General features: G+C 29.9%; 1 protein-coding gene across 16 annotated transcripts in view; it reads left to right on the forward strand.

Annotated features, from left to right (window-relative positions):
* para (sodium voltage-gated channel paralytic) overlaps window positions 1–14772 on the forward strand; it is a 62961-nt gene that overhangs the window by 7362 nt on the left and 40827 nt on the right. For all 16 annotated transcript variants that reach the window (XM_070647466.1, XM_070647479.1, XM_070647477.1 and 13 more), the window contains exon 2: window positions 12661–13215. The gene's annotated coding sequence lies outside the window, so the exon portion shown is untranslated. The remainder of the gene's footprint in view (window positions 1–12660; window positions 13216–14772) is intronic.

Here is a 14772-nt window from a genome sequence, read left to right on the forward strand (position 1 = left end):
CATTATTTTCATTAATATTTTAAAGCACAAAGCATTGTTTGCGAAAGTGGAGAAAAAGCTATGGCGCTATATGAATATTGCGTGATTGTCGGATATGTTTGCCTATACATAATTTTTTTTTCTCTCTACACAGTCATGAAGTCATTCCTTCATAGGAAAAAGGAACAACAAATGTAAAGTTAATTTACTCGCTGCATTGAAAGCTTTTTGCAGTTCTTTTTTTCTCTTACTTTACTTTACAGTTAGTTTTAAAAAGCGTGCAAAGCTTTATACTTATGTCCTACTTTTTAAGGTTTAAATCCTTGTTTTATTCTACGTCCTCACTTGTAATTTTCTATTTTCTTTCCTTTTCTTTTCCTCATTTGAAATTCAAATTTATTTTATATTTTTTTTTTACATTGCGTACGTTCCTTTTTCCACTTAAAAAATGTCAATTCAATATAAATGTTGAAGGAGAAATTCTCTTAGTAGTTTATAATAGTGTCATTGACTCGTTAGGTATGACGATGGAAGAGCAATTTAGTAAATATTTTTTTAAATTTATCAAAAAAGATCCTTTAAAAATAAGAGCTTCCTGAGCTAAACATGGCAGAAAATCCAGCCAAAGTGACTATGGCTACAGGTCGGATTCATGCTAAAGACTAGGCCTGGAGGTGGATTTTCAACCATTTTTACATCGTATGGCTTTGTGGTTATTAACTCTGACTCGGACACATGTCCCGCGATTTCCGATCAGATGTTCTCACCATTGAGATTTCGGAGACTATTTGACTATATAGCAAAGTGCCATGTATACAATATACATTTTATGTATCCATTTTACTACTGCACACACAGGTCATTTCAGGAATTCAATTCCCACAATAATTCCATTATTTAAGATCGAAAATAAAAGGACAAACCAAGTAAATTGTAGTGACAATAAAACAAAATATTACTCTGAGTGAGTCTAAATGTGTGACACATGCAAAGAATCCTTCCTCCTTCTACGTTCTAATATTTTTATTTCTTTTCAACTTACACAAATGTTATAGCTTTTTTTTTATTTTCCATACTTACTTGGATGAAAATTTCTGTTTTTGTTTATGACAAATTCGATAGACGAATTCAGTTTTGTGTCTATATGGATACAAGGGATAAATAAATTTAAACATACGTATATACACACATTACTTAGACACAAAAAGGCATTTCAATTGCTTCAGAGGGATTTAGGGGATTTACTAATGTGAAAGGAAAAATAAGATTGAATGGAAAATAAATTTTAAATACGATCATATAAATAATCATATTTTATAAATCTCTTTATAAAGCTTTGTTTTGTTCGGGATTGTTCACTTTTTATTATTACGTAACAGTCATGGAAGGGGGTATGGCTCGTAAAAATTTAGTGGGTTAAGGTTTTTTTTTCCTCCTGAATACACCTGAAAACCCTCCTGAATACACCTGAACCATCAAGTTTATGATACAGGAATAAACAAGATCGTTCAATAATAAGATCCAGAGCTTCTATTAACAAATTCTAATATATAAGTTATCAACCTGATTTTAAAAAAATTACTCCATTAAGCTCCTACAATATCCATACATTTTTCAATGAAATACACATTTGCAAAGAAATCAATTTCCACATCAAACTTTGTCCTGACTACATTTCTTGTCAATAAAATAAATTTGTCCTTAGAAAGTTTCTTATATTATTCTAGATGATTTAGTTTCACTTCCTTTTTAATATATTTTAAGCAAACTTCTTTTCCTTGTACTTACTCCTTGATGATGAAATGCCTATATTCTTACTGTTATGGATAATTAATCTTTAAAACCAAATTTACAACAATTTATAACCTCAAAATCACAAAAATATATTTTTCAACACATTTACGTATTCATTTCCACAATCGAACACCAATTAGAGCTGTCTAATTAGAGTAATTTGACTCACTAGCTAAAAGTGCCTAAACGAACAGATTTGTGTCAGCCTATGTGTATTTTCAAACAGCCAAATGCTGGCTAATTTTCATGGAATATTTCAGTTGTGTATACCAATCAGTTAACCCATTTACCAATTTTCGCTTCTTATACCTTATACTGCCGTTAGTTCATTTAAGCTGTCTATCAAAAGAAATTTTCCATTTTACGATTCCATGAGTGGCTTATTTTATCTATAAACATTGTCACGTATGTACATCGCACAGCTATGTCATGATCGAAATTACTTTAATTAAATTGTGTAACAAAGACAGTGATATGCAACCTGCGTGCCGCGGCACATTAGTATCATGGAAACCGTGTCATGAACCGTAATTCGCGTGCGATTTCGATCGAGGCTTACCAACAAGGTGTGCCTCGACACACAAGTTGCCCACCACTGAATTAAGGGTCACAAAAATTTTCCATTGCATTCAAATTAAAATTATTTATTGGAAATTACATTTCGCATCGAGCAAAAATAGGTAATGCAAAGGCGCCTAAAAGTCTTTAAAGTTTATGAACGATAAAAGTACTTGACTGTAGTTGTGTCGGATTTACAGAGAATGCAGGCATTCATTAAAGGCTCATGTAACGAATAAAAATGTAGCACAGTGGCAAATCTATTGGAATTTCCAATTTTTAAAATCTCGAATTTTCTTCCAAATCTTGAATTATTTCACGTGATACTCAAATGACTATTGATTCTTGCATCATGTCCACGTCATTGAATATCCATGAAACTTTAACTAGTTAGTGAAATTTCTATTTTTAGTAATTTTTTAAACATTACAAAAATATTGATTAATTTTTCATTTGCTTCTTCTTTTCCGACTTTTGGTCGGCTGAAAGTTTTTCAATGTCTGAATCATTCTTCCAGAAGACAAAATGAGTTTGCTGTTATGTCTTGTCAAAGTTCCTTAAAATTTATATTTTTCAATTCTCAATGAAAAAAAAAAAATAACACAAAACTTTGTTCTTGTTAGTGAAAAATTAAAGGAAAGAAAAAGCTTTTTTTTCGATAATTCATCGCCCGCTCAATAGTACGCATGTCCGTTAGTGCTTTGGAAAAAAACACATAAGCTTTTTTCTTCTTTAAGAATCTTTTTCAGTTTTTCTTTCCTCCTTTTTTTCTTATTTCATATTTTTTCGCAACAAAAAAAAAGATTCAACGCAATGGCACAGGAAATTTTATTTAAAAAAGCAAACTGCTGTGAGTCGCTAAAAAGAGCAAAAAAAAATCTTCTTACTGACTCGTTCGCCTTGTATGTGAAAAATGATACACATCTTACGATAAAAATTTATATTCACGGCAATAATAAGAAAATATGTTGCTTGCTTACACATTCAATGTTGTGTGTATGGCATGTATCGAAGATGAGAATCGATATTGTGTATTTTATTCCAATTTATGCTAAATAATTATGTCAAGAGCTTTATTAATTATCTCAACCGTCTCAAAAATTGGGATATGTGTAAAATATTTATAAAATTTTAAATGACAAAGAACGCACAATTGGCACTAAAATTGCTGTTTTGTTTAAGGTTATGAATTTCACAGACGATCTGACATAATTTTGACCTTAATCTGAAGAAAATATCGATCGAATTATGCAGCAGTTTTTTTTTGTGTGCTATTGAGAGGGTCTTGTGTCATGGATAAACTTGTTCTAATAAAATTTAGATTTTACACTTTTAGACAACCTTGATTTCTGGAATTTATTCTTAAAATCTTGAAAATTATTGTATTTTGTTACAAAATTATAAACAAGTTTAAACATCTAAATTGGAAATCAATTCCGAATTCTACAGTGTATCAAAAAAATATAAGGAACGGTTCACTTATTACATTCAGGGGTTAGACGGGTTAGATCTGATTTAAACAAAAGAAAATTTCGAGAATTGCAATATTCAATTTAGAAAAAAATTCGTTATTCTGTAACATAATGAGTGTTTGGGATTATAACTGCTTTAATTGAAATTATAAAGCTTCCATTTTAAGAACTTATCTATGGTTTAGCACTTCGGTACTTAATTACTGCAATGACGACTCTGGCAACCATGGGTTCGAGACTCAGCAGAGTTTTTACTTGTCCTTTTTCGAACCATGTCTAGTTGAAACACGGCTCACAGCATCCTTTGTAAGCTACAGACAGTATTGTTAATAAAGAAGGTAGTACTGATACTATTTTAAATTATAGGTCTACAGAGTGAAGAGATCTGGATAAATATATAGATTTCAAAAATTTAATAGACAAATTCCTTCAAATGTCACTCCTAACATGCTGTCTTCTTTCTGTTTTTCATTTGATTACATCTTTGCACAAATACACAGACAAAGAAAATAAAATCAGACTAATTGGATTATTTTCGGATTCTGAAATGAAGATATTCACAATATCATTATCATCATCATGAGCCTGACCCGATACAATTTCATTTCTTTTTTTTGTATTTTATTGTCTCTCTATTATGCACAAATTTGTAGAGCATAAATGAACATCATTGCTTCAAAATATGAGAGCGTGTTTGTGATTAAAACAATTTTCTCATTTTCATATTCATATTTTTTGAGTGAATTTATATCCAATATGAAGATATCATATGTAGCATAAAATGACATTTGTGGAAGTATAACAATGAACGAGAACTGTTGATAAAGCGACCATAAAATTTAATTACAATTCTTTTTTTCTCCCATGACAAATGACTTTATTTGTATCTTTTTTATGAGGTATACTTGAACTATTTTCAGGTGCACTTTTATGTATGATAAATTGAACTTGGATTATTTTCTGAATTGATACTGAATTGTGTTATTTATAGAAGGACTTAAGTGCAATTTAGTAGTCAGTATTTAGTTTGCAAAAAGTATCCAATCAGTAGAATCCTAAACAAAAGTTTTAATAATCCAATAACTCGATAGTACTGAGCTAATGATTCAAGATTGTGCTCTAAAAGATGTCTGAATGCTGTGATCTTTCGTTTCACTCAGCCAGGCAATCAAATTCAGTTCAAAGAATTTTATAAACTTAACTGAAAGGCAATCTAATTAAAAGATCAACAGAAATTAAAATGCTGTCCATGGTCGATTAAGCTCCAATCACAAAAACACAAAAATTTTCACTTTTTGTACAATAAAAAAAATGCACACAACAAAAGAAATTGTCATATTGTTGGAAAATAAAATGGCAAAGAAGACTAAAATTGATGGCCAATTATGTAGGCTGTATAGTATTGTATGAGTGTCTATTTGGAGCAACTACTTATCCATATTTAGGTTACAAACGACTGGAAAAGAGAAACATAAATCACACACATTTTCGTATTAAGCTTATTTTTCCTTCTTTTGCCGTACTGCATAAAAAAAGCTATGTGATGGTATGGTATGAACAGTTTTTTTTTTCAATAAACTTGAACTGTGTCCTAATTTCGCTTCTTTTCTCCATTTGGCTCCATTCCTCACATTTATCTCTTTCGTATTTTTTAAATCCATATGTACACATTTCTTTATGTCGTTTTTTTCCTCGAAAAAAAGAATCTAAGCATTGAGCTTTTATGCTCGTCTTTCTTTGGACATGGTGAGAAGCAATATTCACATCATGTGCTTTGTGCTCATGACAAATCGATCAAAATTCAATATTATCTACATATACACAGGCTATGTATATTCAAACTCATCATTATAGTCCTCATCATCATTGTTGACGATTTCGATACGCCATGATGTTTATTTGCTTATGCTTTGTTTCAATGAAGTTCTTTTGATGAGATTTGTGACAAATTTTTTTTTGAAGGTATTGTTGGTGTTTCCACATTATTTTGGTGTTAGACGAAATTGATTGGATTTTGAAACTAGGGGAGATTCTCAATTTGCTGTCTATGATTGTTGTACTTTAGCGTTGCTTATAATGGATTTTTGTCGCAGTGATCAGTATGTGTATTGTTCAGCTCCCTAAATGCGCTAAAAATTAAATTAATATTTAAACTTTTTCCACCCATCAAACATTGACAAAAACAATAACGATAAATGATGATGACAATTTGATATAACAGGGAAGTAATAATCTGTATAGACTTAAACATAATTCATTGAATGAAAAGCGGGCACATATTTTTTTGCTACTCGACAGAAATTAAGCATGACGCATTTTGTGAGGCGTAAAATGAGTATTTAAATGACATAAGGCAGTTTAACAAAAAAAATGTTGAGGGACATTGGACGTCACCATAAATTTTCGATAGAAATATTAAAGTTCATAAAGGTAAAAAAATAACATTTGAACCGACTTGTCCTGTATAAAAAAAATGAAATCCACAATCGTTAGGCTGAAGTACAAAATTAATCCTTCGAGGTAGATTTCAATTTTTTGTTAGATTTTCTTGCATTTCCACTTATATTGTTTTCCTGTATTTTCACTATTATATAACAAACTTTTCTGAATGCTTCTCAGGCAATACAAAGCATTCGAAAATGTATGAAAGCTCACATTTTTTTTCTCTCTTTGCCTATTGTTGTTGTAACAAATACTCTCACCCACAGTAGAAATACTCAAATGCTTACAATTTATCCTTGAAACCTTGCTTTTTTCTTACAGTCTTCTTTGCTTTTCTTTCTTTACATAACTATTCCTTTAGATAATTGCCGAATTTAACTTGCAAAGGTGCTAATTGTGAAATCCTTTAAAAAAAACCGTTCATCATTTAATGTCAAAGGAAGGTCAAAGTCTAAGCGACATTAAAAAATAATTTGACATGTACAGTTTTTAATATACTTAAGCAATTTTTGCTTAACTAAATAACTAAATAAATCTTTATTTGACAAAAAATCCGGTCCCAGACAGAAATGAGTCTGGTCTAAAGCTGGTATATAAATTCACTTTGATTAGCTTGCTGGTTGACCTGGTGTTGCATCCGGAATATCACAACAACAATTTGTAAAAAGTCTACTGATCCGCTAAACAAATACTGATCGCTTGACCAAAATGCGCTTAAGTCTCTCGATTAATAACACAAGAACTTTTAATATTTTGTTTTGCCTTTCTATGCTGTGTGCCTTCAGGGTATGTTTCGTTCCAATAAAAAATAGATATGATTTCCAAATGTTATTTAATTTCAATTTTCATTCACAATTATCCAAGACTGGAAGAAAGTAAACAATGAATAAATCAAAATTATTGTGCACCTCTATGCAATACGTAAGAACAGAAGTGCATGATTTGTATATATGGATGTGTGTATATGTATGTGTAATATACGAGTTAAGTTTCCTAAAGAATTATACTCACGATATAAAATAATCTAATGGCAGGACATTACGTCTCCATACATGCAATCATAATATTTTTAATTGTTGCAATCATGGCAAAAGCTTCAAACTTGGAATTAAAATCCATGAAAAAAAAAGTTTTCAGCATGCATATACAAAAAATTCTAAGCTGCATAATAAAGAAAATAACAAGGTGATAATTACGAGGCCAAATTATTATTTTTTTTTTATTCAAAATGAATGGAAAATTTCTATGGAAAACGCGCCAATGTGCGTTTATTTATTGGCATTGCAATGAGTGAAAATAAATTTTTCCTCAATCGAACAAACGACCGCAAATCAAAATAAAATTATTGTGTTCTAGTCTAATTTAGTGTGCTTTTTTGTGTAATCGGGTAAAAAGTGTGAATAGATTTTGTATTGGAGATGGAGTGATTCTTTTTATGATATTTACGTCGTATTTTCGTGTGATTGTATTGAATTTGTTCTGATTGGAAATTCATGTTGTAAAGCAAATGCTTATTCCAGCTTATTCCTGAAATTTTACATCATAATCAAAAATCAATCAGAAAACATTGACACGATGTCTAGTTAATACCAGACTTACGGTTGACCAATGACAATTTTTAAGGAACGTTCTGGAGAAAATGTAGCCAATATAGGACTTATTAAATCGAAGTCTCCTCCTGGTGGTTCCCTTATGGTATTTTGTGTTTCTATATGACGGAGACTTAATGGAGCCTTTTCGATCGTGACGCTCTAGCCGCAAATCAAACAAAGTGTACAATTAAATTTTGTGAAAAAACTACCAGAAAATTTTTAAAATCACTAAACCATAACATAAGATTATATGTGAGCATGCTAATTGGGACCGCAAAATGCTCATTGAGCATGAGCTCGTATGTTAGGAAAACCTATCAAATAATAATATTTTTCATATTAAACACACATCCTAAATATGGAATAACTCACCTCAAATTCCAAAAAAGCACATCAAAAACTATACCCTACGGCAACAATCTCTACCAATTTTTCTCTATTTTGTATGTAATTAAAATTATTGATTTTATATAGCGGAACCAAAAGAAGTACAAATATACATAAAAAGGCACAAAATTAGAAAAATAAATTATTGAATACTTGTTGCATTTTTGTCGTCTTTTTCAAGGTTATAAAAAGAACTCTTAATATGTTCACTCAATACTTACAACAAAGGAGCAGTGAAATGGGAGGAAAGGATTTTTTTTTATTCAATAGAAGAGTTTTCCATACACACAAATTTCCATTCAAAACAAACACACTAAAACTGGCTTGCTTTCATTACTGAACTAAGGAAACTTTTCATTTACATTCTCATGACATGGTATACTGTGTATTTATACAGCACAAAAGCAAACTTTCAGTGACATTTTGTTTTAATTTTTAAAAAGACTGCCTCAAGCGTCATTAATTTTATTTTTTTCTTATTCAATGCAGCTATTGAGTCAATTGTGCTTGTATTAACCTCAAGAGATAAAGAGAATAATAAAACTTTTTTAAAAGTGTCTGGTTTCAGTTCTTTTAATTAAACTGAGTATGAAATGTTTAAAGTAACGTAGCTTGAACTCTAATTATTGATTAAAAGCCCCTTTAGCTATTCAGATCATTGATATCCTGAGCTACGCTAGGGTGTTTCGCGGCATATAATTGTTTAATGAATGAGAATGCACCTGACCTTTGCACTCATTTGATCTACAGTTTATAGTGACAACCACTGCTTTGATGAGGTTACACCGAAGTACTTAACAATTCTGCAATTCAGGCTTTCATTGTTGATGGCTAACCAAATTAAGTACTTAAAGTTTTGAAAATTTTCAAGTCAAGTTTAGAAAAATGGAAACGTAAATTGAAAGAAGCTCCATAAAATGAAATTGGATTAATGCCGTTGAGTTTAATTTTTATTATGACAAGTCTACGTGTATATGCACAGAATAACTCTCACGTCTATCATTTTTTTGCGTACACATCCTTATGATGATGGTGAGAGTATAATTTTTGATATCTCCTGTTGATGATCAAATGCAATAATTTTTGATGAAAAGTCTTTACTCTATCGAATTGACCGTAGATAAAATTATATGAAGGAAATAAGTCTTTATTTTCTAATCAATCGCTTCCGAAATTTAACATTCCTTCATTACTCCTTATAATCCAAGATTTTTCTAATTTTTGTTTAGAATTAAGCAGTTAAATATTCTGATCACTAAAGAACAAACATCGTTGTTATTAAATTGAATCCGTATGAAATCTTTAATTAAAGTTATTAATAAATTAGCATTTTAAGTAACATTCCAGCAATTAAAAAATGATTCAATTAAGGAAAAACAATAAATATCCAGTTCTTTTACACATTTTTCTTGCAAATGTTTATTAATAGAAATCAATTCAACGATATTCATTGTTATTTCCTGAATCACAGACACCTAGTCTCGTGAAATTTGCTAATTTTTCTTCTATTCCCTCGAATAAATCCTTTTTTATAAGGATTCAGTGTTCTTCCTCGTCTAAGCTCATTTCATTTTCTTGAAACTTATTTTACATGCATATCTTCATTATTTTGTATTCTTTTTTATTGTATGAAAAGGAAGAAAATATGAAGAAATATAAAGCAAAAGGATTTAAGGAAAAAATATGTATTATACCCTTGATAATTTTTCTTTACAAATACTATACAAAAAAGTCCATATTCCATTCATAATGAAGAAAGCAAAAAATATATAAATTACAATGAATAAAAATATATGCTACGAAATAAAATTATTGTATAAGGAGGCATACAGAGCGCATGTAGTGCTATTCATTTGATGCAGTGGTGAACAACATGTGTGTCGCGGCACACAACTTTTGGAATTATCATGAACCGTACGCCGCATACGGTTTCGGTCAAGGCTTGCCACCAAAGTGTGCCGTTACACACAGGTCGTTCACCACTGATTTAGTGAGTTGTGTTAATAATAATTTATGACGGAAAATAGTTCTTTAGAAAGAGTAAGTTCAACGCTTTCTCGAATAAATATTTCTAAACATTCCATATTTTTTGACTATAAGAATGCGAATTCACTGATCCAAAGTGACAAATAAAGTGCACCACTTAGTGAAGAAAACACGCTAAACCGGAATCAAATGACAAGAATTTGATATATAATTTTGCTTATAATTTCGTGGGTAAATAAATTATAATTAAATACATATTTATGATTTAAAAAGAAATGTATGTGAAATGAACTATAGTTAGGAATAGGAATAAAGGGCAAATTTTATAGAAATTATAGGCAAAAAGAATAAAGCATGCAAAAATAGAATGCTTTGTATGAGAACAGCAGAAATTTCATTTCTCCTGTCACGCACCAACACAACTGTAATATCCTAAAGCTTTCCATGTGTATACATGTACATATGCTATACGTTTTGGAGACGAAAAAACGAAAGTTAGCGAATCGAACTTTCAGTGAATGAAATACATAAAAAACGGCACTGTTGGCGCATGAGTAAAAATGACGTCATGTTTCAGGGATAAACGAGAAATGTTGCGGAAAGTCATAAGAAAAATAAAAAAAATTCTCGTTGCTCTTCTTTCGAGTTTTCCTTTACGAAAAAAGAAAAGTTTTTTGTTTCTTGTGTCTTAAAAATAATATTTACAGTTGAAATTTTTTTATCTACAAAACTTATTAAAATTAATAATGTGTCAAAGAAGTTGGATAAGTAAGAAGAAAATATAAAATTTGTTGAGGAATTTACGACTTTTCTTCAAATATCGGATTTTCTTTTTTTTTTCTTTTGATTCAATAAAAACGGAATTACGTGGAACTTTAGAGGTGAAATCATAAAATCAGAAATGCAGTTTCAAAGTTGTGAAATTATTAAAAACTAATAATCGACTTTTGTCGATTTTGGCAAGTTAACTTGTAGTTTATTATTACAAAATAATAGTGAAATGAAGCAGTGATTCAAAAATAAAATCAATAAAATTGCAAATTGGTCGAATTGCAGTTTTAAATTAAAATTATGTGCGCTAAATGTCAATTAGTAAATAATTTATTTAGAGAATTTCATGGTGGAAGTCACTGTTGTGTAGAAATTCAAAACCTGCATTTAACTTCGATGGATGATAGTAAATAAAAGAAGATACAATAAAGACCATTTATAATGTTTAAATGAGATTAATTTTATATCCTCTTATGATCAGATGTCCTTTTCTAATCATAACTTTTACAAATTTCAATAAACCAAAATTAGAATTGAATTTAAAAAAAATAAATAAAAGTACTCGTATTTGATCGAGTGACATTAGTGCGCAATACGTAATATAATGCGGTAAAATATAATTTTCAAAAGGATCTAAGTCATTTCCGAGCCTGTAATAAAATGACCTGTTTGATTCAAGTTTCTATTCTCGAGTGATTTTATCGTGATGATTAATAAATATATCTGCGGTAGAGCCATCTACATGCATAGTTGTATTTAAAAATCAAGATTCAAAATAAGTTAATAACCAGACCTACGGTCGACCAATGATATTTTCTTCTGAACGTTCCATAAAATTTGTCATTAGTCGACTAAAGGTTTAGTTACAAACTAGACGTTATGTCCATTCGGAACTTATACTATTTTGATGTCCTATTTTTAACAAAACTTGTTATTCCAGCATTCAACAAAACAAACTTTTTTTCATACAAAAAAATACGACATATTTTTAAAAAATATATCTCAAAGTAATTTGTCGTTTGTGGCTGTAGTCATTTGTTTTGTACAAAGCACTGACCACACATGACCTATATTTAAACCGAAAAGGATATGTGTTCTGAAAAATAAGTTTTGATAATTCATTTATTTTTGAAGTAGTACATTGGGGTTTTACAGATACCAAGATTTTGGCAACATATTACTCGAACAGACAAGGATCATTCTCATAAGCATGCTCACGAAATTAAGCATGCTTAGTTAAATTGATTGAGTATTCTCATCAGTACGTTGATTTAGATGAGATTGTAGCCTATGTTGTCTATGAGGGTTACTAAGTATTTTGACATAAATTTTAATTGGTAAAGTAAAAGCATTAAAACATGAGCCGGTACATATTTTTCTATTGGTTTTCAATTACGACTTATAGTTTTACATTTTAAACCAGATTTTACTTATAAAAGCAAACAAAGTTAAGAAAGGTCACATGGAAATAATTTCTAATTTTTAAGCTATTCAAACTGAATGAACCTTGACTAGTCAGGGCAGTTCTGATCCAATAAGACTATGCAATACACATGCACGTTAAATACACCAAGAGAAAAAGTGAATATTTGATGGAAAAAGTGTCATGAAAATTTTCTTTCATAATAATTCTTAATGCAAATCTTTAATAAAATCTTAATTATATTTCATTCCAACAGCAACATTACATATTACATAGGATTTAGTGAATAATAAAAAAATCAAAAATCAACATAAAACTAATAACGTTAGTGTAAAAAAAGTGATAAACTAAATTAAAAATAAGTTAAATACACACACATACACACAAAAAGTGAGAGCCTCAGTATAATTCATAGCATCGCTTAATAGTTAAGAATAAAAATTAAAGGATTAAAATTTTTTACATTTTTTGCTTAAGCCGAGATAAAAAAAAACCCTTAAGAAGCAACAAGGAAATCATTAAAAAGTGAAGAATTTTTCATTTCATTCCCTTACTTTTCATATTTCGAACAATTTTTAAGCAACAGAATTAAGAAAAAAAAAGTGTAATAATAAAAGTCGCCAGCAAAAAATTATTTTTTATGCAAAAGAAGAAAATACATCCATCCCTTTTTTGATAGAACGAAATAGAGTAGTAGCAGCAGCAGTAATTCTCTGTCAGCCATAAATATTCATCATATACACATATACATTTACCAGTTATATTTTTTTGCTTTTTGGATATTTGATACATCAACGTACATGTGCCCCTTGTGAGTATGAAACTTGAATTATTTTTATGGACATTAATTTTCAAGAGTTGGAAACTTCATTTTTTAAATTTTATCGTTTTTGATGTACAAGAATGTGAACTGATAACCCATAGTGTTAGTTATTTGTTAACCAAATGTCGATCGCTTCCAAAAATACGATAAGATCGACATAATCATGAATTTTGGATTATATAACTTTTTATTATTTTAATAAATTTTCATGAAGTAACCAACTCTAGAAAATTGTCACATCACACTCTAAATTTTCCGACCAGCAGTGCTGCAAAATAAAATTCTGCAGAGCAATTTAATATTTTTTTTTCTAGTTAATTAAATTGAATTTTCCACCCAAATAGACAGTGAGCATTATGATAATCGTATTCTAAGTGAATATACATAGCAAGTGATACTTGATACTCAATTTCCCACTACTAGTAATTAAGTCACTGCAAAAAAAAATATTGGAAACACGCGATGCGGTAAAATTTTCTGCTCTCTTTTCCCTTCTCTTGTGCGCCTAAAAAAATATAAAATCGATAAACTTTATTTTTTTTTCTCCATGCACACTCTCTTCAACTCTCAATTCTCGCTAACTTTTTTGACTCAAAGGATCCTTAATAATGTGAACATTCCCTTTCATAATGTCTTTGAATGTTTTTACTTATGAAAAAAAGAAATTTTTTTACGATTATGATTGTGTAAAGGAAAATGATGATGACGATACATTTATCATTTTTGCTTTTAGAGTCAGAAGTCCTTGACTTGACTGAATTTAAAGAAACTTGACTGGTATGTGGGTTAATACAAAACTAGTCTTAATAACGCATTTTTTGAGCTTATTGCAAACAAAGCTCTCAAATGTCTGGAGATCCACCAGCATAAGTTTGTCCATGAAGATTAAAATCTTAAATGCATGAGTCAAATCTGTACTGCTTTATCCTTGCAAAATCTGGCTCGTAATCAAGGAAATTCAACAAAAACGTAGACTTATTGACAACAGCTGCTACGAACGGATTCTCAGAATTTGATGGACTGGGAACTCAAGATTGGTCATTAAACATTACAGCATTAAGAAGTTCTAATAAGACATTAACTGTGAGATATTCATGCAAAAGTACGACATTATATATGGTCATGCACTTCGAAATAGGTCACATGAAATACGACTGAAAATATCATAACATGGGCAGAATCATTAGTTTGTTTTACTGCAGGAAGGAAAAGTTTTAAGAAAAAGACGCCCTAGAGCTCCAAAAAGCAATAACAATCACCTTGAATTTTACGAAAAATGTGCTTACAAAATCACATACTTTTGATATTAATGTGTGAGTGTAGGAGAATGGAGGAAAAGGAAAATTGTGTATTCGAAATTAGGTCAAAATATCAGTTAAAGGAGATGAGAAATTTGCCAATTTCTTTTATATCGCCTATTTTTATGAGGTATAATACGTACTTACATATAAGAAGCATTTTTTATAGTGATTACACATTTACATGTGACTTGATGCAGATTTATATTGAGCACAAATTATCCATGTAAACAGTCAATTACTTGTA

Source organism: Chironomus tepperi, unplaced genomic scaffold (genome assembly GCF_022539635.2).
Source record: "Chironomus tepperi strain 1889 unplaced genomic scaffold, CSIRO-AGI_Ctep_v1 contig_376, whole genome shotgun sequence".
NCBI lineage: Eukaryota > Metazoa > Arthropoda > Insecta > Diptera > Chironomidae > Chironomus > Chironomus tepperi.